Here is a 22,047-nt window from a genome sequence, read left to right as displayed (position 1 = left end):
AGACTTCATATACTCGATTGGGAGGGGAGATAAACAAGGTAGTAGTTAAATCTCATTGGTTTGAGTAAGTTTTGTTCTTTTTTTGTGAAAAGAGATACTTGATCAAGTTAAACTGAGGAAAAGCACTTAATAGCATAATGTGAAGGAGGGAATGATTAATGTAATAACCCCGCAGGTGCTGGAGAGCACGATTTTTATTTGTGCATTCCATGTGTTTATTTGGTTTCTTCTATTAACACCTATCAGCCAAGATGAAGAAAAGTACCTAACATGTCTGTTATTTCTATAGTATCTATTTTCCTGTTTCCAGTAACTACTAATTCCCACTAGGAACCCATATGATCCCAGGAAAATTGATTCAATTTCTAGCTCTAATATAGAACACAGAACTGAGTTTAAACTTCTCAGTCTATTCAATTTACCTGGCTAGAATGATTGGTTCAATGGTGAACCATTGAACCATGTATTTGCTTTTCCTTGCTGGATAAGAATGAAGAAGGATTATTTTGAAATTCTAGAACCCTAAGGCTTCCAATGGGAAAAAATAGGTCACATACCAAGAACTGGGAACAAGAATGGCATCAGAATTCTCAGTAGCACTACTGAAAACCAGAAAGCAATGGAGCAATGCCTGGTCTGAGCATAAAGCCAACTTGGAGGAAAGCAGAGTGAAAAGACAAAAAAAAAAAAAATTGGTATTGCTCACATCATTTGAGCTGCAAGATCAAACCTCATTTGAAGGCAGTTTTACCTTGGACTTTTCCATTCAAATACCCTTTATTATTTAAGCAAGTGTATGTTAAATGTTCTATTTCTTGTAACCTTTTCTCTAGCCTAACCAAAGTAAACAGTGAAGAAAGCAGATTTGTAGGTTGATCCAGGGTTATGACTGAGGTGAGCATGTACAACAAGGTCAAGGGAATTAAATGTCTTAGCAAAAGAATGAATTAGACTGATGGTGATTGATTCAATAGCCATGAAAGTACATGGTCTACCTTCACTAAAATTTTCCTTTTCTCAATCTTACTTCCCTAGAGCAAAGGGAAGCATTTTCCATGCTATTATCTAGTCTAATTAAATTCTAATTAAATTCAAATAAAAAGTTATTTATAAGCATTGCATTGCACTAAATTTTGTGAGAATACAAAAGTCTAGGTTCCTGTTTCTAATACTTGCACTATATAATTAGGGAGTTAAAACACACACACACACACACACACACACACACACACACACACACTATTCATCCATCATTTATTAAACTCTTAAAAGCAAGACAAGACAAAATATGAAGAAGAGCTCAAGTGAATTTTACAGATGGCAAGTGCAATGGGATTTGAGAGGAAGTAGAAGGCAATCTGTGCTTTTCAGCTAATGTGGGGTGATTAGAGGAAATTCCCCTGGGCTCTCTTTTCTCTCATTTAATCTGTTAGCATTAGAGAGGGCAGCAGGCTTACTCTGTTTCTGAGGTGAACGATGAGGGATCTTTTTACTAGCTCTGTGACCTTGAACAAGTCACTTAACCCCTTTAAGCATTATCTTTTTAATTTAATACCTATCGATAACCCTTTAAGTCCCTACTTCTTTCTCAGGATTGTTGAATAGAAGCAAAAATCTTAATGGGAAACAAAGAATGTCAAAATACCTTCTTTTAACAATTTTTAATGTTTATTTATTTTTTGAGAGAGAGACAGAGTGCGAGTAGGGGAGGTGCAGAGAGAGGGAGATACAGAATCCAAAGCAGGCTCCAGGCTCTGAGCTGTCAGCACAGAGCCTGACATGGGGCTTGAACCCAGGAACAGTGAGATCATGACTGGAGCCAAAGTCGGATGCTACCCAGGGGCTCCTCAAAATACCTTCTAAACTGGAAAGCACCACAGATAAGTAGGTAATAATAATAGTTAATGGTGGCCCTTGGCAGACTCAGAGCTACCCCAACTTCCCTGTTTTTTGTTGTTTTTGTTTGTTTGTTTTGTTTTGTTTTTTTGTTTAAAATTTGAATAATGAGTGGTAGAATTTTAGAAAATATAAAAGGAACAATGACAAAGCTATGTAGAAGAAATTGTTATACACATCACAGCGTGTATACCTCTGATGACCCTATCATCTCCATTTGGGGAAAATCCATTGAGCAATTACATAAAATCTTAGGAAGTGCTTAATTAGCTGCATTTTACCCACAAATGTAAAACTCAGATCAAGAGACAGGTATAAAATAAAACTGACTGTTTCTGTTTGGGACCAAATAAAAATTCCATTCAAATGAAGTTGTGTGGTTCTGCTCTTGTAAGCTTTATAAATTAACTTCTTCATGTTACAACCTAAGTAAATTAGGTACAAAGTCCTAACACCTGCAAAGATCCAAACCCACATACACATTTGATACAAAGCAATAATAAAGGGAAATTGTGACTGTGAGGTCCTTAAAGACTCTGCCCTGGCTCTCTTCCTCCTTCTCCTGTTACTTAAGCCAAGATAATTTCTGTAAGTCTTATTTCTTTTTTCAGAACTACATTTCTCATTCTTTTCTCTTGCTCTCTTCTCTGGTCCTTTGCCTGTCCTCTTGTGCATTCCGATCTGCTCGCAGTATAGGGCAATTGTAAAGCCCTCAACATTCCCCTTACAGAGCCCTCATTTAAGGTGTGCTTGATGCAGTAGGGTTGTTTTCCAGGCTTAATTCCTCCCTTCTAAGAACCAGTATGATACTAGCCCTTTTTTCATATGTCATTTGCAAATATCTTTTCCCATTTGGTCAGTGCCTTTAATGGGGCGTGGGGAAGGGGGGAAAGTGGGTGATGGGCATTGAGGAGGGCACCTGTTGGGATGAGCACTGGGTGTTGTATGGAAACCAATCTAACAATAAATTATATTTAATATAAGAAAAAAAAGAACCAGTATGAGCCACTCAAGAGGTTTAAAGGGCCAGTGCTGCATATCATCAATGAAGTATAGAAGAAAAAACCGTGTTCTGGACACAGAAGTACACACAAGAGTTCTGGTTTCTTAAGGATTTCAGAATTAAAAAAAAAAAAAAAACTCAGAAAGACAAGGCCATTAATAGTTGCAAGGTGACATAAGTTCCAGTTCTCTCTACTTCTAGAGAAGTAGAAGTAGCTGTAATCAGGCTCATAACAAAGAAATTCTTGAGGAGTATCACATATCCATTTACTAATGTGTAGCCTGACAGCGATTTCTGAGTGACCTCCATGTATATACATTTTAGCTTTATTTATCCCTCCTTAAAATGCCTCAGAAAATTCAGATATGCAATTAAAGTGATTAGAATAAAAATCAGCCAGTGTTCAAAGCTGCCAACAACAGAGCCCATATTGTCTTGTTTAAGCAGAAAAGGAACGCATTAAGATGTTGTGCACCTTACCAATCTCCAAGAGGGCCTTATAATCAGGTTTATAGGCTACATAGCCTGGCAATAATTGGGCTACTGGGCTTTCCAGTGAAGCCTCTACCACGCCTACTTCTGGATGAAGGAAGCTTGGACTTTTGCATCGTTAACACTGGATATGGGATTCAACTGCTAGTGCCTTCGTCCTAACTACCTTTGAAATCTTGGACATGGGGCACCTGATAGCCTCAGCTGGTAGAGCATATGACTCTTAATCTTGGGGTTATGAGTCCCAGTTCCATACTGGGTGTAGAGATTACTTAAAAAAAATCTGAATGCCTTTTTAAAAAAACTTTATTTCCATTTCTTTACTTTTTAGAAAACCTTTTTATTTTGTGATAGAGATTCCCAGGAAATTGCAAAACTCGTTCGGAGAGGCCCCTTGTACCCTTCATTCAATTTCCCTTAATAGTTATATTTTACATAACTATAGCACAAATTCAAAACAAGGAAATTGATGTTGGTACATTCCATAGAACTCACCCAAATTTCACCAGTTTTACATGAACTTAATTGTGTGTGTTTGTGCGTGTGTGTGTGTGTGTGTGTGTGTACAGGTCTATGCAAATCTATGGATTCATGTAACCACCACCACCATCCAGATACAAAACTGGTCCATCACCGCAAGATATCCTTTCTACTACCTTTTTATAGTTACACCTACTATCTCCTGTCCCTAATCCCTGGCAACCATTAATTTATCTCCATCTCTATACTTTAGTCATTTCAAGAATGTTATATAAATGGAATCATATATGATCTGAGATTGGCATTTTTCATCCAGCATATGGCTCTTCAGATCCATTCAGGTCATTATGTGTTATCAATAGATAGTTCCTTTTCATTGTCAAATAGTATTCCAAGGTATAGATAAATCATAGCTTGTTTAACTGTTTGCCCATTGGAAGACATTCTGCTTGCTTCTAGTTTGGGGATATTATAAATAAGGTTTCTGTGAATATTCTAGAGCAGATTCTCTGGTCAACTTTGAAACCAGTATCTTTCTTGGGGGAGTCTGCTTGATAAACCCAGGCAGAGTTTGTGCTCAAGCCTCTCAATAGATCTTTTACCACCATTAGCCCCTACCGGTCATTTTCAGTACAATTTCTAACATTCACAAAGTAGACAATAGTATATAATGAACACTCCCGTCCATCACTGAGCTTCACCAATTATCAGCATTCTGCCATTTTTTTTCATCCCTACCTTCACCTACTCTCCCTACCGACACTGGATTATTTTGAAACAAATCCCAGATAATGTGATTTTATCTGTGAATATTTTAATATGTCCAACAATTAAGAACTCTTTTTTTTAAAAAAAAATAACTAAAATGCCATCATCCCAACGTCATACTGTGGGTTCCTCCAAAAGCCGATACTGAGCAGGCAAATGTTTTAACAGGCAGGGAAGGTCCTCAGGCAAAGAAATGCAGGTGCTGGCCGCTTAATTCTGCGTAGCACACACCAAAGTGGTAAGGGACTGTGGGACCTAGGAACTGACGGCATATCCTACACAGGCCTAAAAACAATGAACAAGTAACCAGTCAGTGTTCACATTTCCCCTAGTGTTTCATAATAGTTTTACAGTTTATGTGTCCAAATCATGATACAAATAAAGTTCAGTGTACTTGATTTACAGGTCTTTAAGTCTCTTTCCTCCAATGTTTTAGTTTGAATTTTTTAAACATGTAACAAATTTGGAAGAATTTTGCTGTGAAGGACTATGTATCCATCAAGATTACAGCATCAAGGGGTGCCTGGGTGGCTCAGTCGGTTGAGCGTCCCACTTCGGCTCAGGTCATGATCTCATGGTCTGTGAGTTCGAGCCCCTCATCAGGCTCTGTGCTGACAGCTCAGAGCCTGGAGCCCGTTTCAGATTCTGTCTCTCCCTCTCTCTCTGACCCTCCCCTGTTCATGCTCTGTCTCTCTCTGTCTCAAAAATGAATGAACGTTAAAAAAAAATTAAAAGAAAAAAGATTACAGCATCAACATGTTTTTTTAGTTTATTTATTTTGAGAGACAATGAGACCACACACAGATACATACACCCACACGCACGCACGTGGGGGGGGGGGAGGGACAAAGAGAGAGAGAGAGAGAATCCCTGGCAGTCTCCATGCTGTCAGCACAGATCCTAAGGAGGGGCTCAGTCTCACGAACTGTGAGATCATGACCTGAGCCAAAACCAAGAGTCATCCAGGCACCCCAATAGTGTCAATATTTTTAATATACTTCCTTTATCACTTATATACCACCTATTCACCTTTTCTTCCAAATAATTTTTCTTGATGCATTTTGTAGTAAATTGTAGGTATCAATTGACAATCCCTCCAGCATAAAAATTATTGCTTAAGTTCATATGTTTCCTATTTATTTTTCTTTTGAGGTACATTTTACAAGTGCACAAATGTACATTTGTTGAGTTTTGATAATGCATACACCTGTGTAAACCACACCCCTATCAAGGTACAGAATATTTCTACCACCTCAGAAAGTCCCCTCATATTCTTTGCCAGTTTCTATCTCCAACTCTTCAAAGGTAACCTAGGGCTCTGACTTTTTAACCTAATGTTGTTTATTGTGTTCTCTTATTTTTCCTTCTAATGTCTGTAGGATTTACAGTGATGGCTACCTAAATTTTTTTTATTTTGTTTTTATTTTAATTCCAGTTAGTTAGCGTAATGTTATGTTAGTTTCAAGTGTATAATATAGTGATTCAACACTTCTATACAACACCTGGTGCTCATTACAACATGTGCACTCCTTAATCCCCATCACCTATTTCACTCATCCTCACATCTCTTTCCCCCTGGTAACCATCAATTTGTTCTCTATAGTTGAGTCTCTTTCTTGATTTCTCTCTCTCTCTCTCTCTTCCTTTGCTTGTCTTTTTTGTTTCTTAAATTCGTAAGAGTGAAATCATGTGGTATTTGTATTTCTCTGAGTTATTTCACTTAGCATTATATTCTCTAGCTCCATTGATGTCATTGCAAATGCCAAGATTTCATTCTTTTTTATGGCTGAATAATGTTACATTGTGTGTGTGTGTGTGTGTGTGTGTGTGTGTATGACATCTTCTTTACCATTAATCAATCTATGGACACAGGCTGCTTCCTTATCTTGGCTAACATAAATAATGCTGCAATAAACATAGGAGTATATGTATCTCTTTGAATTAGTGTTCTTATGTTCTTTGGGTAAATACCTAGTAGCCTGCTGGATCATAAGGTAGTTCTATTTTTAACTTTTTGAGGAACCTCCATACTCTTTTCCACAATGGCTGCATCAGTTGCATTTCCACCAACAGTGGAAGAGAGTTCCCCTTTCTCCACATCCTCGCCAACACATGTTTCTGGTGTTGTTGATTTTAGCCATTCTGACAGGTGTGAGTGATAATGCATTGTAGTTTTTGATTTGCATTTCCCTGATGATAAGTGATGTTGAGCATCTTTTCATGTATCTGTTGGCCATCTGTATGTCTTTTTTTTTTGAGCTATTTATTTAATTTATTTTTTTACTTTACATCCAATTTAGTTAGCATAGAGTGCAACAGTGATTGCAGGAGTAGATTCCTTAATGTCCCTTACCCATTAGCCCATCCTCCCTCCCACAACCCCTTCAGTAACCCTCTGTTTGTTCTCCATATTTAAGAGTCTCTTATGTTTTTGTCCCCCTCCCTGTTTTTATATTATTTTTACTTCCTTTCCTTTATGTTCGTCTGTCTTGTATCTTAAAGTCCTCATATGAGTGAAGTCATATGATATTTGTCTTTCTCTGACTGACTAATTTTGCTTAGCATAATACTCTCAAGTTCTATCCGCATAGCTGCAAATGGCAAGATTTCATTCTTTTTGATTGCTGAGTAATACTCCATTGTATACATATACCACATCTTTATCCATTCATCCATCGTTGGACGTTTGGGGTCTTTCCAAATTTGGCTATTGTTGATAGTGCTGCTATAAACATTGGGGTGCATGTGCCCCTTCGAAACAGCATACCTGTATCCCTTGGATAAATACCTAGTAGTGCAATTGCTGGGTCGTAGGGTAGTTCTATTTTTAATTTTTTTAAGACCCTCCATACTGTTTTCCAGAGTGGCTGAACCAGTTTGCTTTCCAACCAACAATGCAAAAGAGATCCTCTTTCTCCGAATCCTCACCAACATCTGTTGTTGCCTGAGTTGTTAATGTTAGCCATTCTGACAGGTGTGAGGTGGTATCTTAATTGTAGTTTTGATTTTTATTTCCCTGATGATGAGTGATGTTAAGCATTTTTTCATGTATCAGTTGGCCATCTGGATGTCTTCTTTGAAGAAGTGTCTATTTATGCCTTTTGCCCATTTCTTCACTGGATTATTTGTTTTTTAGGTGTTAAGTTTGATAAGTTCTTTATAGATTTTGGATACTAACCCTTTATCTGATATGTCATTTGCAATTATCTTCTCCCATTCTGTCAGTTGCCTTTTAGTTTTGCTGATTGTTTCCTTCACTGTTGTTTCCTTCGCATATCAGATATGTCATTTGCAAATATCTTCTCCCATTCCATAGGGTGGTTTTTGGTTTTGTTGATTGTTTCCTTCACTGTACAGAAGCATTTGATTTTGATGTAGTCCAATAGTTTATTTTTGCTTTTATTTCCCTTGCCTCAGAAGACATATCTAAAAGAAGTTGCTATAGCCAATGTCAAAGAAGTTACTGCCTGTGTTCTCTTCTAAGATTTTTATGATTTCAAATTTCACATTTAGGTCTTTCATCCATTTTGAGTTTATTTTTGTGCATGGTGAGAGAAAGTGGTCCAGTTTCATTCTTTTGTATGTTGCTGTCCAGTTTTCCCAACACCATTTGTTGAAGAGACTATCTTTTTCCCATTGGATGTTCCTTCCTGCTTTGTTGAAGATTAATTGACCATACAATTGTGGGTTTATTTCTGGAGTTTCTATTCTGTTCTATGAATCTATGTGTTTGTTTTTGAGCCATTACCATACTGTTTTGATTACTGACACTTTGTAATATAATTTGAAGTCCAGATCTGTGATGCCTCCAGCTTTACTTTTCTTTTTCAGTGTGATAACTACGTTTTGTTCCTGATACTGGTAATTGAGCTTCTTTTTGAGAAACAATTACCCATGGGCCTCTTCACTTTTATGCACATCTTGTGAGCTGAGTCACTGACAGCTTTGTCCCTATCTTCTTAAGGACATTGTTCCAGGAAAAAGCCTTGGTAAATAGTGATAGTGGCTCCCTCCAGAGCAGAGGATAGGTTTGATTATTGTCCAGTATAATAATTTCTACTTCAAGGGTAAAAAGGCAGGTTTGTTTGCAGTTTATTTTAAAATGTTAAGTGTCCTAAGCTTGGAGTTCCTTAGTTGGTTTGCCAACCCACTACATTTGCAACATCTACCGGGGCCACTCTGTGTCATTCTTGTCAAATGGAAGTGATGCAAACATAAAGCTCATGTTGCTTGCTGCACCATGAGTAATCAAGTCCTGTCTCTGACCCAGGAATCTCAGTTGGCCAGTATCCATGAAACGGCAGGCTAATTTATTAGCTTTGCAAGTAGGGTACAATCTCAAACACTTGAAATTCTTGACAGTCCCAATTTTTATTTTTTTCTTGATAACTAACTGTAACAAGGACTTTATGAGTTTTGTTGATCTTTCCAAATAATGACTTTCAGCTTTGCTGATTTCCTCTATTGTTTTTCTATATTTAATTTAATTGATGTTTCTCTTTATTTTTTTCTTCCTTCTGCCCACTTTGAATTTACTTTGCTCTTTTTCTAACTGCTTAGTGTGGAAGCTTAGGTCATGGATTTTTTTTTAAAGTTATTTATTTGTTTTGAGAGAAAGAGATAGAGACAGAAAGAGTGTCAGGGAGGGACAGAGAGAGGAAGAGAGAGAATCCCAAGTAGGATCCACACTATCAGCTCAGAGAGTAAGGCAGGGCTCAATCTCACAAACTGATCATGACCTGAGCTGAAATCAACACTCAAATACTTAACCTACTAAGCCACCCAGGCACCCCTGCCTCTTTATATTCAAAGTGAGTTTATTTTGGACAACATACACTTGGTTTTTGTTTTTTTTTTCAACTCATTCTTACATCCTCTGCCTTTCATTTGTGGTGTTTAATACCTAATTGTTGATGTAATTATTGCTAGGGATGGATTTATTTCTATAATTTTATTATTTATTTTCTCTTAATTGATTTTTGTTAAACTGTTTCTGGTTTCTTTACTTTTTCTGATATTTGAGCATTTTTTATGATTCCATTTTAACTTATGTATGGCTTTTTAGCTATACTTCTTCGCATTATTTTGTTTTACCAGCTGCTTTAGGGATTGCAGTATGCATCATTAACTTTCCAAAGTCTACTTGTTAGTATTGTACCAACTCATGCAAAATATAAAAACCTTGGCTTTGTATAGTCCATTTATTTTCTTCATACTGTCCTTTAGGCTATAGTTGGCATTTATACTACATCTACATTCATTATAAACCCATAGGCAATATAGTTTTTGCTTTTGAGTCATATGTATTTAAAGACATTGATAAGAAATTATAAACTTTTATGCACAGTGATTCTTGTTATTTAAAATAGTTGTGTTCTAAAAGTCACCAAAAATACCAAATACCAAATTAGTGGATACTCTCCCAGGGGAAATATAAGGTTAGGTTCCTGGGAGCCTGGGTCACAATTTATTTGTCAACTGATAAATGCATAACCTTGTTTTATGCATGTTTCCGTTTGAAGACACCTTATTTAATATATATTGTTGATTCATTAACATTGAACTAGGGGCCAATAGCACCACAACTCATGCTTGAACAAAGTTTATCTAACATACAAACTTTCTTAATAAAGGATATTAGAGCTTTGGCCTTAGGAACGCTAGGCTACATTTGAGGGCCATTTCAAGCAGTGAAATCACCAAGGAAAGCACACATACAAACAATCTGGTACTAAATAGACAGGAAAAGACACCTGTTTACATGATGGCTGAAACAAAGAGGCAGAGCATTTATCTTGTTTGAACTCAGCTGGGAACATGCTGGGAGTGTGCATGCACTAGGCGGCTCAATTTTTCATTTTTCTGCATATGTCCCTGATTTACGGTGAAGGCATTTTGAGTATTAATTTTGACTTATAAATAAATTTCAGCGAGTGGGCAAATTCGTGAATGCGGGATCTGTGAATACAGGCATATCTCATTTTATTGTGCTTTGTTTTATCGCACTTTGCAGTCATTGTGTTTTTTACAAATTGAAGGTTTGTGGAAACCCTGCCTTGAGCAAGTCTAAAGGCACCTTTTTTTCCAATAGCATTTGCTCACTTTTTGCCTCAGTGTCACGTTTTGGTAATTCTTGCACTATTTCAAGCTTTATTATTATTATACTTGTTATAGTAATCTTTAATCAGTGATCTTTGCTGTTACACTGGTAGTTGTTTTTGGACACCACAAACCACACCCATATAAAGTGGTAAAGTTAATTAATAAATCTTGAGTGTTATAACTGCTCCACCAGCTGGTCATTCCCTCTAATCTTCTACTTCTCCTAGGGCCTCCCTATTCCCTGAGACACAAATTATTGATATCATGCCAGTTAATAACTCTGCAATGGCCTCTGAGTGTTCAAGTGAAAGGAAGAGTTGCATGTCTCTCACTTTGATTCAGAAGCTAAAAATGATTCAGCTTAGTGAGGAAAGTGTGTCAAAAGCTGAGATAGGCTGGAAGCTAGACCTTATGAACCAAAGAGTGAACCAGGTTGTGAATTCAAAGAAAAGGTTCTTGAAGGAAGTTCAAAGTGCTTACTACAGTGAACACGTGAATGATAAGAAAGTGAAACGGCCTTATCGCCAAAATGGAGAAAGTTTTAATCACCTGGATGGAAGATCAAACGCTCGCCATAATATTTGCTTCAGCCAAAGCCTAATCCAGAGCAAGGCCCCAACTCTCTTCAATTCTGTGAGGGCTGAGAGAGGTGAGGAAGTTGCAGAAGAAACATTTGAAGTTGGCAGAGTTTGGTTCATGAAGTTTAAGGAAAGAAGCCGTACCCATAACATCAGAGTGCAAGGTGAAGTAGCTGGTGCTGATGTAGAAGCTGCGGCAAGTTATTCCCAAAGATCTAGCTAAGAGAATTAATGAAGGTGGCTCCACAAAACAACAGATTTTCCACGTAGACAAAACAGCTTTCTTTTGGAAGAAGATGCCGTCTAGGACTTTTATAGCTAGAGAGAAGTCAATGCCTGCCTTCCAGGCTTCAAAGGACTGGCAACTCTCTTGTTAGGGGCTGATGACTAAGCTGAAGCCAGTGCTCATTTACCATTCTTAAAACCCTAGGACCTAGGACTAAAACCTAGGTTAACTTAAAACCCTAATTCCTAGGACTAGGAATTATGCTAAATCTACTCTGCCTGTGCTCTACAACTGGAACAACAGAGCCTGAATGACAGCACATCTGTTTACTGCATAGTTTACTAAATATACGTTTCAAGCCCACCCGTGGAGACCAGTGCTCAGAAAAAAAGATTCTTTCAAAATAGGACTGCTCATTGAGAACGCACCGGGTCACCCAAGAGCTCTGATGGAGATGTGCCACCACGAGATTGTTGTTGTCATGTTGTTTTTATGTCTGCCGACACAGCATCCATTCTGTAGCCCGTGGACCAAGGTAATCATTTTGACATCCAAGTCTTATTATTTAAGAAATATACTTCATGCAAGTATAGTTGCCATAGACAGTGATTCCTCTGGTGGATCTGGGCAAAGTAAATTGAAAATCTTCTGGAAAGGATTCACCATTCTAGATGCCGTGAAGAACCTGCATGATTCATAGAAATAGGTGAAAATATTAACATGAGCAGGAGGTTAGAAATTGATTCCAGTCTTGGTGGATGAGTTTGAGAGAGTTAAGTAAGTGTAGATGTGGTGGAAGTAGCAAGAGAGCTAAAACAAGAAGTGGAGCCTGAAGATGTGACCAAATTGCTGCAATCTCCTGATCAGTCTTAAAGGGATGAGGAGTTGCTTTTCATGGATGAGCAAAGACAGTGGTATCTTGAGATGGAATCTCCTCTTGGTGAAGATGCTGAAGATTGTTGAAATGACAGCAAAGGATTCAGAATATATTACGTAAACTTAGTTGGCTAAAGCAGTGGCAGGGTTGAGAGGACCGACTTCAGTTTTGGAAGAAATTCTACTGTGGGTAACATGCTATCAAACAGCATCGCACGCTACCGAAAAAATCGTTCATGAAAGGAAGAGTCAGTTGATTTGGCAGACTTCATTGTTGAATTGTTTCAAGAAATTGCCATAGCCATCCTCACTTTTAGCCGCCACCACCCTGATCAGTCAGTAGCCATCAACAATGAGGCAAGAGCCTCCACCAGCAAAAAGATTACGACTTGCTGAAAGATCTGATGATGGTTAGTACTTTGTAGCAATAAAGTATTTTTTTATTTTATTACTTTTTTTAAAGGAAGCTCTATGCCCAACATGGGGCTTGAATTCATGACCTTGAGCTTGAGAGTTGCATGCTTTACCGACTAAGCCAGTCAGGAACCCAAGAAAGTATTTTAAATATTAAGGTATGTGTATATTTTTTTTAATTTTTAGACATAATGTTATTTCATACTTAATAGACTGCAGTATAGTGTAAATGTAACTTTTATATGTTTTGGAAATCAAAAAAAGTATTTTGCTCACTTTTTGTGGTATTTGTCGTATTGTGGTATTTGCTTTATTGCAGTGGTTTAGAAGTGAGCCTGAGTTATCACTGAGGTATGCCTGTCATGGGGATTGACTTTATTTCATTGAGTGTTTTCCATTTCTCATGTTCTTCCTTCCTTACTGAAATTTGTAGTTTCCATCTGCAACATTGCCTTCAGACTGAAGAATTTTCTTTAGCATTTCTTGTGGGGACACTTCCAATAGCTGCTCTTTTTCTTAATTTTTATTTCTTTGAAAACATCTCCATTTGCTTTCATTATTGTGGAAGATTTTCTGCGTTGATAGCTCTTTTCTTTTGCTCTTTAAAGGTATCGATTTACTGTCAGCTTCAGTTACTGTATGAAATCCATGGTGATTCAAATCATTCTTCCTTTATGTAATATTTCATTTTTTTTCTCTGAATGCTTTGAGATTTCTCTTTATGATTGGTTTTAAGCAATTTGGTTATGATGGGTTTTTTTTTAATGTTTATTTATTTATTTTGAAAGAGAGAGAGAGCTGGAGCAGAATAGGGACAGAGAGGGAGGGAGAGATTGAATCCCAAGCAGGCTCTCAGCACTCAGGGCTCGATCCCAGGCACTGTGAGATCATGGCCTAAGCTGAAATCAAGAGTCAGTCATACGCTTAACCAACTGAGCCATCCAGCTGCCCCTGCCTATGATGTTTCTAGGCATAGTTATTTTTGTATTTATTCTGCATGAGGTTTGCTGAGCTTCTTGGATTTTTAAATTTGTCTCTCAGGATGTTAGCTTTCCTCGAATATTTGGCAATTCTTGCTTCTGTGCTCATCTGTGTACTTGAGATTCTTTTTTCTTTTTAATTTGTTGCACACTCTGGGGGGAGGAGTAAGACCTGTGACCAGCGCCTGTATAGCTGTCTTTTCTTTAGATGTATGAGGAAGCGGTGGGGCATGCTGCTGAACAGGAAGAGCTAGGGACTGGTGTTCTGTGTTTAAGAGCTTCCTGATTGTTCCAGGTTTTACTAGACACATGGACACTGTCCCATCTATTAAACTGAAGGTCCTGTATTCTATCTAGAGACAGATACCCTGTTGTCATCATGGGATAGGGGGACGAGGAGCTTCAGTTGGCTCACTTTCTCCTGCTGTGAGACTCCAGTTAATTACCTTGTGGCTTAGTCTGGACTCCTTTCTTGCTCCCAATAGTCACCTCTAGATGAGGAACACTTTTGGGGCGCGTGGCTGGCTCAGTCAGTTAAGTGTCTGACTTCAGCTCAGGTCATGATCTCAGGAGACTGGCATCAGGGTGTCTGCTGTCTTTCAGCCCGGAGCCCACTTTGGATCCTCTGTCCCCCTCTCTCCCTGCCCCTCCTCCACTTGTGCTATCTCACTCTTTCCCAAAAATAAATAAACATTAAAAAAATACTTTAAGATGAGGAACACGTTTTGGTGCTGCTATTACCTTTTTATAGTAGTTCTGTCTTGTTTGGGGCTGTTACTCCTTTCTTCTGTCCAATCCATTCTCATAAGTTCTGGGAAATTCTAAGTTCTGGACCATCAACAGCTAAACTTCTTATTTTCTAATGCACTTTTGAATTTAAGCTTTTAAAATATGTCTTTTCTGCCAGGTCTAGGGATTTATGGCATGAAGAGAAGGTTGTATCATGTGCCCACTCTGCCATTTTAAATCAAACTTGCTTTTCTCCTCCTTTTTAAAAAAGGAAGCAGTGGTGTTAACAGCTTGATTTGATTAAGTAGTTAGGTAAAGAAGGAACAGAAGCAATTCTAAGAAAGGAACACTACAAATTCTTAGTCACGTAAAGGGGAGAGAGCATTTAGGGAGTTCAGATTGTCCTGATTATGAAATGATGCTAAGCCTGCCAAGTTTATAAGGTTGCTTTCTCACAGGTTTGCTTGTTTCATGTAGGCTTTCAATTTGCCTTGAATTTCTCCAGTATTTGCCTTAAAGTTTTAGATTCATTGGTGGACTCTGCTTTTATGCCTATACAGTTCTAAAGTTCTATTCAAATACTGCCATCTTGTGGGTCATTCCTTTTCTCCCCATCCCACCCATCAAATGCTCTCCCACAAATACAACCAGAAGAGTGGAGATAGGTCAATTTCGTTAAGGGCTAAGAGCTCTACTGAGAAATTTACAGATATGTCATTTACACTTCATAAGAACTTTATGAACAAACTAGAGATGAGGAAACAGAGACCTAGATGGGTTACGTAACTTGCCTAAGGTCTCAAAACTACTAAGAAGAGGAGTCAAATTTTGTATTCGGGCAGTATGCCTCTGTAGCCCTTGCCTTTACTGCATCCACTGTAAAATAGTAAATCTAAGAATAATATAGTGTGACACAATAACATGAATAAGTTATAGAAGTAGTAGAGAGGAGGGAATAACTGTTAGGAAGGTGCATCAGGGATGGCTTCACAGATTTTTAAGGAGGTAGCCTCCTCTACGTGAGGATTTGAAGGATAATCATTGAGTAGAAAGAATGTAGCTGGAGCAATATTCCCTGGATCTAATAGTATAGAAACACCTTGCTTGTCTATTATCTTGTCTGCCCTGCCCCCTGCCCTCTTTGGGGGAGCTATTCATTATTCTGCTTTGAAGGTGACTCTCATAGAGGCCATCAAGCATCATACCCTTGACTCTTTACCTAAACTGAGCCAATATGACCCCATCAGGGACCCTGGAATTTTCGTGCTTGAGGCAGAGGACACAGTGCTGTCTTCCCTAATGGAAAAGCTGAGGTATGTGTCAGAAAGCTGTGGCTGGCCAAGCATTCTCACATGGAAAATGGTCTGGAGCAGAAGAGAATAGGGCCAAACCATAAGGTTCCAGTCATCTCTAGGTCAGCTGCACTGTTGACCTTCCTACAGTAATAACCATTCTTGCAGAACCTAATCAGGTTTGGGTTTTGATCCAATGGAACTATACAAGTTCTAACATTCTTAGGTTACCAGCTGAAGCAGGGGCAGCACTGGCAGCACTGCCTATATACAACTTGAACGACAGCACAACGCATTTTGATTATGAAGGAGAGCACTATTAATTTATTTTGGAACAATGACATTTAGGGAGTACTGCAAATGCTGTGTTGTTTAAAAATATTTCTGTAGTGCTCTCTTCTGGCCTCATCTCAAACTCTATTCCTGATACCTGAGCTATCTATTCTCCTCCATGTCTACGTCACTGCAATTTTCTAAAGCCATCTCTAGATTTATTTCTTGCTTTAAGTCTGCTTCAGAAATTCTAGTCCATTTTTGGGGGCAAATTTGTTTTTTTTTAAGTCAACATTTAATTATTGCAAGGAAAAATAAATTATAAAATTCAAAGTGACAGAAATTAAGAATCACCCCTAATTTCACCACACTGAGATAATCATTGGTATACTGCTGTCTCTTCTTTGTTTTACGTGTAAACACAAACAAAAATGTTTAAAAATCCTCACAAAATGGCTAGTGTTGATCTCTTCCTCCCCTAACAGTATCTGCAATGCATTTTTCACTTAATTGTATTTCATTTGCACAATTTCTTGCAATTATTTCAATATTTCAATATTTCTTGCAAATAACCAGTATCTGTGAAAGCATTCAATTTTCCAGGGAAATGAGAATTCTACATCATTTGGACTGGAATGTTCCTTCTTTTCTGCTTTGTCTAGTTATCTCCTACTTATTCCTGGGATCATAGTTCAAGTGTCACTTCTTTGAGAAGTCAGATTAAATTGATAGTATTCTTTGTAGTACTTGTAAAGGTTGCAATCTATTCTTACATTGGGATTATCCAGGTCCATATGTGTTTTCTCTCACTATTGGATCTCCAGTGCTTGCACTTGGTAATTGTTAAAATGAATGAATGACTTTTGGAATAACTCTGCTGCTATGGGAATACTTTTTATTCTTTTAAGATTTTGTTTGTAAGTAATCCCTACACCCAACGTGGGGCTTGAACTCACAAACAGATCAAAAGTCACATACTTTCCCAGCTAAGCCAGTCAGGGGCCCCTGGAAATACCTTCTGATTTATAAAAGTAAGATTATTCATGAAGTACTAGCCACTCTATCTATATAACTACATTTTCCACAAATGTGAATGTATTTTTGTTTCTAAAATGCATTACTGATCCTATTTTACAAATGAAGAAAGTGAGTCTTCAGAAAAGCTAATTAACTTGCTTTACATCTATAAGAGAGAAAAGATTTGAATTCATGTCAGGTCTATACATTTACTTACATTATTCTTTTCATTACTGGTTTCTTTGTTCATTAATATAAAAGTCCTCATATATAGCTTATTTTCAAATCACTTAATTTTTACATTACTAACTGGGTTTTGTTACCTCAAAGTCGGAAATGAGAATAAGGGCAAAGAAAGAACATTGTATTGGGAAGGGCAGCAGGAGAGCTATTCACCCTTTCCCCTCACTAACCAGCTACAAAGAGAGTAGAGCTGAAATGACATCTAGTCCAACTTGGTTTTACAGATGGAAGAAAGAGTGGCGTGTAGAATTGACAACGTGGCAAAGCTGTACAGCCAACTCCTAACTGCTAGTGTTGTTTGTTCTGAGTCAAACTACCCCTCCTTGAACATTTACTGAATGCCTACTGTATGAGACATTTGGCAGCAGTGTTTTCCCATTTAGTATCCTAGCATCGATTTCCTCCTCCTTTTCCTAAGACTACTTTCTTTCCTCTCTCTCTTTTTTTTCCTCTCCGCCACTTTTAAAACCGGCCTTGGACGCAGAGTTAAGTGGGGGAAAGCAGAGTGTGAGCCTGGAGGTCAGGCACAAAAGCGACGCGACCCTAACGGGCAGCAAGTCCCACAGCAGCGATCTAAGAAGGCAGTGAAGCATTCAGACCAAGGGAGTGACTCTTAGATAATCTGAATGTAGAAACGGGCAGGAAAGGACAAGGATGCGTCTCTGCGCGAGACAATGACTTTGGCTTTCCAATGACCCCACAGTTGGGTCGACGGAAGAACTCTTCTGTGCAAGATGCCTCCGCTTTTGGCTTCTGCTGCGTGGTGACCGGCTGCCCAAGGCATTCCGCCAGGTCTCCAGGGCCCTCGCCGCACCGGGGTTTATCCTGAATTCCAGGGCTGCAGCTGACATTTCTGCCTAGGCCATGGCTGACCCTGCAAGAGACATTTCCACCACCGCTGTTGGCCTGTTGGCCGAGAGTCCCCAACTGCTATGTTTCCCCACCTCCGGGTTGCGCCGATAATCCCAAGGCCGGGGGGTCATGTTCCCTTCTGATTCCCGGGAAAGGCCACAGTTTAGGTGCTGCCACGCGAGGCCTTCTGAGCAAACACCAGCCAATCTTCATGAGGCATACACGAGCCCCAGCCAATCAACGCCCGTCTTATTCCTGGGTCCCGCCCGCGCCGGCCTTTTTCCCCCCCTGCCCCCTTCCCCCTGCCTGTAGTCGCGGCTGTGGTTGCAGTCGCCTCCGCAGCTTTCCCGTGCGTGGGGACCAGCCTCCCCCTGGCATCGTTCGGTTTCTCCTGTTGTCTTCACTAAGGATGAGTCCCTGCGCTACTGTGTGTCCGTCTCGCGGAGACCACCGGCGTACTTTCATCTAGCGACTGGTGAGGGAGTGCTCAGCGCGGCTCCCCCCGTGCGGAGCGGGTTTAGGCGACGGCGTCTCTTCAGCCTGGGGGGTGGCGGGGGAGCGATGGGACAGTGTTCAGTTTCCAGAGGGTGCGGGGTACTGGGGACGCCAGTGGCGCGGATGGACCGCGGGGAAGAGACCCAGTGGCCCCGAGACTGACGCACTTCGTGCAAGACGGCGCTGAGCGGGCGGAGGGGCCCGAGTCAGAGCGCCCTCCTCCCCGCAGCGTGGCTCTGCTAATGAATGGTCTGTTCAGCAAAGTGCTACGTTGCTGGCCTGCCTGACACGCCCTCCAGCGTTGCTGCCTTGCTAGTTTCAGATAGTTGACCCTATCACTTCCCTTGGAGCCTTGAATTTGAAGCCATTCCTTGGAGCGTTATCCCTTCCTGGGGGTCACATAGTTTTAGTCCACTTTGGGGATACTAACTGTGAAGTTCTGTGTGAATTGACTGTAGTCAAGACCGGTGAAAAGGGACCGGTTCTTTTGGGGGTGGGGGAGACAGAGACGATAGAGGCTTTTTATTCTTGTGTCTTGTCCCGTTCTAAATAGTTTTAGTTCAGCAGACATCCTTGGCTACTGTTTTCCAACATATTAATAAAACCTCAGGGTTTCTTTTTAGGAAGCAGAAATTGGTATAGCACTCCCGCCCCTTTCCGCCGCTCCATGCTTCGAAGTAGAGCGTTCGAAATTCGATATTTATAGAATTACTGAAAGAATGTGACTTTTATGAGTGGTTGTGTTTCTTTACCCATAATGTACCAGTTCACATTCTTGTATAGCTACTTGTTCTTCTCACTCCTTTTTCTATTTTCAATTCCTTGCTTTTTAATTGGTTTTAGAAACTGATATAGATTAGATGAAGACAGAAAGATCTGTTTTCTAAAAAGAACTTATTACAGATATTTGTAGAAACTTTATTCAAAGCAGAATTTACCTCAAGAAATTTTTAAAAATGGCTGTTCCGTTATTTAATTAAAAAACAACAACAACAACCTTGCATTGAGGGCTCTTAGTATCCTAAATTCTATGAAGGAACTTAATACATTCTTTTACTCTCATTATGCTTTAGGACCATATAAAGTTCCATAGACCATAAATGGATTTACCTATTACATAAAGGAGCTCAGTATTACTTGGCTTATTATTATAAACGGTATCAAAGTTTGTTATTATTAATAGGTCAATGACTTTTTGCCACATGTAGAGATGTGCCTGCCCCCTAAAATTGGGCAATTATTCTGTTGTGAAACACTGATAAAGTATTCAAGTTCCTATTTTTTGTACCAAGAGAATATTTGAGAAAATGTTAGACTAAAATGTAATATTAATAAAGCAAAATTATTAATTTCCTAAAGGAGTAAGTGCTTGTGTTTTAAAATTGTTACGTGAACTCTTTTCAGGACTTAACACAAGGAATTAAAGATGTTTATGACTCTTCAATTATGAGTTATAATTTGTAGCTTTGTAAGTTAATTTAATGTATATAAGTTTAAAAGGAAGATGTTTTAGTGTTTTTACCAATAAACTTACTTATTGAATATATGTGTGTGTATATACTTATATATATATTTAAGTATATATACTATATATATATATTGCACACACATATATATAGTAAGAAATATAAAGAAATACAGTATTCTCCCCCCACCCCAAAAGAACTTAAAATCTTTGTGTAGGCAAAGGTACATACTAACAGGGCAAGTTATTATCATCTACTTTGCAGATGGAGATATTGGAATAGGGAGATTAAGTTATTTGGCCAAGCTTTTAGATAGTAGGAACCCAATTCTTATGGCTACAAATAAGGGTAATTTTTTTCTACTACACTATTCTACTTCTCATTAAAGATTTCCTAACTGCATTTTGAGAGAGCAGTTTGGGTAGAGGAGAATAGGTGGAATCTAGAGTATAGGCTACTTAAACTTTCACATAAATTTCCTCATTGTAAAATGAAGGTGCTCATATATAAAGGGGCAGTATGAGGCTGAAATTTATGTGACGCACCGTGGTTGTCCATATGAAAGTTCAAAAGTTGGTAGACACTCTGTAAGCCATGGCATGTTAAGCAGCCTTGTAAAAGTTTGGGTGAAAAGGATTCCAAGCAGAAAGGACTCTAATATAGTTATGCCATTTTCCGACCTCCTTACCAATAATGTCCTGTTTCCTCCCTTTTTTTTTTCCTCTTAAATATTTGTTGGGTGCTTACATATGAATGAATTGTCTCATTTATTTTTCAGAACAACTCGGGAAATAGTTGTTATCCCCTTTTTCCAAATGAGAGAATTGAAGCTTAGCAAATTGTGACGTGCCTGGGATCATTTAGTTAGTGGTGTACCTGGGTTACTAGCTGAGCCAGATGTTCTGAATTTAGAGTCTGAATTTTACATGGTCTCTAGACTCAGTTGATATCCTCTTCCTGAGATCACAAGGCTAACCTTACGTGAAATAGAGATATTGGGTTTGGAGAATGGCATGATCAGATTTGTGTTTTAGGAAGATACCTAAACTCCTAACCAAGGATAAGTGGAACGATTAAGACCTTTGTTAAGGGCTCATCCTCTGCTGGCTAACACCTTTTGTGGTGGGCCAGTTCTTAAGACTGAACAATTGCCTGTAGCTAGCTATACTCCTCCAACTCAGTTTTCCATCAGCATTTCATAATCCTCACATGTAAAATAACTTTCTACTTTCAATTTTTATTTGTTGCTTTCTTTAAGTTTGTTTTGTTTTTCTTATTTCCAAAGTTTTACCCCTTAACTCTGCTTGGCTGCCCTATGTATCATCAGGCCAGAAACCTGGGAGTTATCACCATATCTTGTCAATTCAAGAGCTTAAATATCTAAATGTGTCTCTGAATTGCACATTTTCTTTATCCCAAAGAAGGGCACATAGGACTGTCTACATAATCTGGTCCATCCTTGTGTATATGTTAGGCCTCACTCTTTTCTGAATTACTTGGAATTTTCAGGATAGACTAAAATGATTCTCATGCTTTTATTTATATTTACTGTTCCCTCTGCCTTGAATGTCCACCTACCCTGAATTTATCAGGGAAACCTGTGCTCATCCTAATATGGGAAATTTTCCCTATGTCTCTCGTCAACTCCTTATTCCTATGATTCACTTGTTTTTATCTTTACCAGGTTTATAATAATATGTTTTTATTCCTTAAAAAAATCAGTCTCTATCAAACTGTGACCCTTTGATGGTAGAGACTATGATAGGTAATAAATTTTGCTCATTCAATACAGATGTTAAATGAGCTATAGTTTCACTTAAGTGTTATCCGTGAGCCTGTACTTTTATCATTTTATCTGAAATATA

The 22,047-nt window shown here is 38.7% G+C and overlaps 1 protein-coding gene across 4 annotated transcripts in view; it reads left to right on the top strand.

Moving 5' to 3' along the window:
- Positions 1–18,499: 18,499 nt before the first annotated feature.
- Positions 18,500–22,047, top strand: part of IBTK (inhibitor of Bruton tyrosine kinase) — a 91,272-nt gene continuing 87,724 nt past the window's right edge. For all 4 annotated transcript variants that reach the window (XM_058734555.1, XM_058734553.1, XM_058734554.1 and 1 more), the window contains exon 1: positions 18,500–18,696. The gene's annotated coding sequence lies outside the window, so the exon portion shown is untranslated. The remainder of the gene's footprint in view (positions 18,697–22,047) is intronic.

This window comes from Neofelis nebulosa, chromosome 6, assembly GCF_028018385.1.
Source record: "Neofelis nebulosa isolate mNeoNeb1 chromosome 6, mNeoNeb1.pri, whole genome shotgun sequence".
In the NCBI taxonomy this organism is placed as follows: Eukaryota; Metazoa; Chordata; class Mammalia; order Carnivora; family Felidae; genus Neofelis; species Neofelis nebulosa.
Note: the sequence above shows the minus strand (reverse complement) of the source record. Positions and strands in the feature narration are given on the sequence as shown.